At 29.9% G+C, this 4,231-nt stretch overlaps 1 pseudogene; it reads right to left on the bottom strand.

The window, feature by feature from the left end:
* Positions 1–410: 410 nt before the first annotated feature.
* LOC149401383 (kunitz type trypsin inhibitor 106 pseudogene) lies at positions 411–1,322 on the bottom strand (annotated as a pseudogene).
* Between the last annotated feature and the right edge of the window lie 2,909 nt (positions 1,323–4,231).

Below are 4,231 nucleotides of genomic sequence, written 5' to 3'. Positions count from 1 at the left end.
AGAATTACGATAAAATTTCAGAATTATTTTTTAAATATGTCAGCAAAATATTATAAATGTCGACGGATTTTTTTCTAAATTTTCTAAGAACCGAAAATATGAATGCCGAAGGATGATTTTCGGGTAAATTTGGCCAAATAGTATTTTTAAGGGTCCAGCAGTTATATAGCCCAATAAAATTTAAGTTTTTGTAAAATAATTATAGTTTGTCAACTATAAACAAACTAGTCCAAGTAAGATTAATTTAAGCTGGATTAAATTTAATCCCAACGAACTATAAAGACAGAACGTAAGCTTTATGAAAGCTGAATTAAAATTAATCGAGACAAGATTAAATTTAATGACAACATATACTCTCAATTGACTATTTTATTATACCTAATGAAACTATGACTATTTTGCAAAAATCATACTTTGAATTGGCTAGTTCATATACCATTTTTCCTATTTTTAAACATAGATTACACATTACAATACGCTGCAGTAGTTGAAATTTCTACGGATATATCAAAGGGGATTACATTACGGTCGAAGACTCAAAATAAGAACTAAAGATATCTAACTTAATGAGCTGGCAACCAGCTCTAGAGAGAGACGATATAGCTCCACTTATTACAGTGTAAGAAATCGGTTGACATTTTATTTTATATTATTTATATTTTTAGTAACGAGCTCTCTCAAAGACGACGGGAATAGAAGGGCGACCATCCCAAACCAAGAGCCTTTTCCCATCTTCAACCACAGAGCCAACACGTCCACATCGGAACCACCGACAGCCTGGACAAGCCTCGTCGGGACACCAACCGATGAAGTAGGTCTTCTTCACCTCTCCGGCGCTGACGTGGAAGTAATTGGAATACCCTTCCGTGTCCAAACCGACGGAGATGAACTCGCCGTCGAGCTTCCACGTCGTGGAAGTCACGCAGATCGTGGCCGCCGCAAAGGAGACCTTGAAGTCAACGCCCTCCGTGACAGTGTCGTTGTCCTTGTAGAACGGGTCGAACTTCACGGGCAGGCCCGATCCGAGGGAAGTGGGCTCTTGGCCCGCGTAGAGCGGGCACGATCCGTTGCGGTTCACGAGTTTGAATCGGCCTCCGTGGTCGGTGATGGCCGGTTTGATGTAGTATTGGTTCCCTCGCCTGAGCGGCTTTCCGGCGGTGTCGAGCACCGCCTTCTGAGCCGCTGCGGCCGAGACTAGGGCTAGGAATAGGAGGAACAACAGCTTGGTCATGTTTTGGTTGTTTGTGTAGTTATTTAGGGTTTTGTTTCTTGTGTTCTCTTTTTGGTATGTTTATGTTGAAATGTGCTTGTCTGTGTGAAGAGGTCTTTTATAGGGGTGCTTAGGAGTTAGGACGGCCACATTCCTTGAATTAAGATAATTTAGTGTTGGCTAAAAAATAAAAGAAAGTCTTGATTAAAGAGTTGATAATGTTTTATGCTGCAAATCGTATCAATGTGTGCAGAAAGTCTCTTAGATTATCCGGGTTAAAATAATGTCTGGTGGTTAGGTGGAATGGAGAAGATAATGTTTTATATGTATTTTTCAGGCCGATTTAATTCAAAGTCAAATGATGGGGCTTAATTAACTTGTGGATAATAATAGATATTGAACATAGTATTGCGTGCGATGGTCGTGCAATTTCGTCAATTTTATTTTTTGTTTCCTTGACATTTTGTACTATTTTTTTCAATTATTGTGTCACATTTGAATTTGAAATTAAGAATTTGTTTTTAAATAAAAAGTAGAACAATTTTAAGACTATAATAATTAAAAAAAATCAAAGACATCAAGTACTATTGATATAAGGTAAAGGCAAGCTTGCATATGTTAAAGTAGAGCCATTCCATATGTTAAACAAATGCAACAAAATTAAGGGTGATAAACAAATAGTGGTCCAAAATATTTTAATTGCATTAAAAACATATTATTTAATATCAGATCAGTGCGAGGTGTAATATTGTCTCAAATTTTTGAAGAAATTGAGACTGAACTGGAATTCTAATCTAAACTAAAAAAATACGTGTGCGTGGGTGTGCGCACGTGTAAACAACTTACATTTAAAATGTCATGTCAGTCGTCATTTCTCATATGAGATTCATAAAATCAACTGTTACAATTATTTTATTATTTATATGACAATGTCATCACTTTTTTTTAAATATTTTAGCATCGTGAGTAGTAATGATTATGACAATACTGTCACTTTTTAGCATCAATACCTATTATTTTTTTATAACTTTTTTTAATAAAATAATAAACACACCATTACTTTTAGATAGAGAGATATCCACTTCAACTACTTTTGGGTGCTATCATCATTGGAGTAGTTTTTATACAAAAATTTACAATTGATTATGTGGATGAATAAAAATATTAATTTTTTATGATGTATAAACTTTTGCATTAAAGTTGCTCTAATACTATTTAAAAGAAAAGTCTTGGCATATCTTATTAAACGTAACAACGAAGGAATATAAGGTGGGGAACTTTGTTGGAAATAGACATTTATGGTTATTTAATTATTATTAATGATTCAACTGCGGCAATGAAAAGAGAAAATGACGGCAAAAAAATTCAATATTTAGAGGTTATAATACTTAAGTACATAAATTAGAATGAAACTTTAAATGTTGTGAAAAAATACTCGAAGTCGAGAATTTGTCTCTCCGTTATAACCTCTTTGGTTAAAAATTGGATGTTGATACACTTTCAATTTCTTATTATTTTTAGAAAATTAAATAAATAAATATTGATCTCCACGTATATTATTCCCTTCTCCCTTCGATGACTCTCCGCCCCGTTGTATATATATATATATATATATATATATATATTATATATATATATATGTTAACTTATATGTACGTGTTATATTACATATAAGTTTATAATATATAATATATTGTATATATAAACCAATTGTTAAAGATGTATTATGCGTACTTACATATAAAATTTAACTATTAATAGAGTTACTAAAGTATGTAAAATATAAAATTCTATATGTGCATATAATTTCATATGGTTAGTGATGTAATTTTTAGTGATGTAATTTATTTATTTTTCTACACAATTTACAAATTAAAAACAAAATTAATTATGTGAAAATATAATATTTACACATTAATATTAAAATTACTCTAAAAATACTAATAATATTTCTAGGTGTCAAAATTTACTAGGAGAAAAACAAAAAAAATTTCAATTATGATGTTAAATAAAAATTTAAGATATTATTAATTTTAAAAAATATTAAGCGCCGTTATACTAGCATATAATAAGTTCATCTATAATCATTAAAATATCAACAATAACTTGGTCACATAATAAAATATATTAACAATGTCTCAAAAAAAAAAGAATATGTTCACAATAAAAAAATATATATTTAATAATTTACCAAGTCTTATATAGAGGTCAAAGTCAATGAACGTGGGAACACACATAATATATACACACTAAAAATCATAAACTTTAATTTAACTAAAAACATGTGCATAAATTATATTAATTTTGACAAATTACATGAGTCTATAAATAAATAAATTGGTTCATATCTATATAAAGAGTCAAATAAAATAAAAATCTGTTTCTTACAGTAACGCGCGGATCATCTAACTCGTATAATAGATAACAGTACTTACTAAATAGTTTTTTTTTTTAATACATACTAAATTTAAATTTAAGGGAGTTAAAATTATAAAAGACCGTTATTAACCATATATGTGACAAGAGTTGTATTTTTTTTTTTTTTTTAGATTCAGAGCTGGCCGCTGTAGAATTTTAAACACGTGAATTGAAAAGATTATTATGGACAAATTAAGTATATTTGTTACAAGTGCCATGTATACAGTTTTTGGCTATTTAAAAAAATATATATATTCAAATGTTAGCTAAATTACTATTTAAACGTTTGATACATGACCTAGTTAGTATAATTTTTCCTGTTATAAAGTAAGATCATGGAGTTTTGAGATCATATAGCATGTCAAAAAGATTCCATCCTTGACTTCAAGCTCTCTCGAAGACATGTACTGTAAATGATTAAAAAATAATCATATTAATAAAAATCGAATGTAGTGTGTCAATGATCATGTTATTATCATATTTCTATTATAATATTAAACAAACAAAAGAAGGTACTACGCAAGAAAAAAAAAAATTCAATGGTGATAAACAAACTATGATTTCGTAATTGCCTCCTAATATACATAGTACTAGCAAACGTTT

The sequence above is a fragment of the Urtica dioica genome, chromosome 4 (genome assembly GCF_054948205.1).
Source record: "Urtica dioica subsp. dioica isolate 48M chromosome 4, U.dioica_male_clone48M_v1_H2, whole genome shotgun sequence".
NCBI classification, from domain to species: Eukaryota; Viridiplantae; Streptophyta; class Magnoliopsida; order Rosales; family Urticaceae; genus Urtica; species Urtica dioica.
The sequence above is the reverse complement of the archived record's forward strand: the minus strand, read 5'-3'. Positions and strand labels throughout refer to the sequence as shown.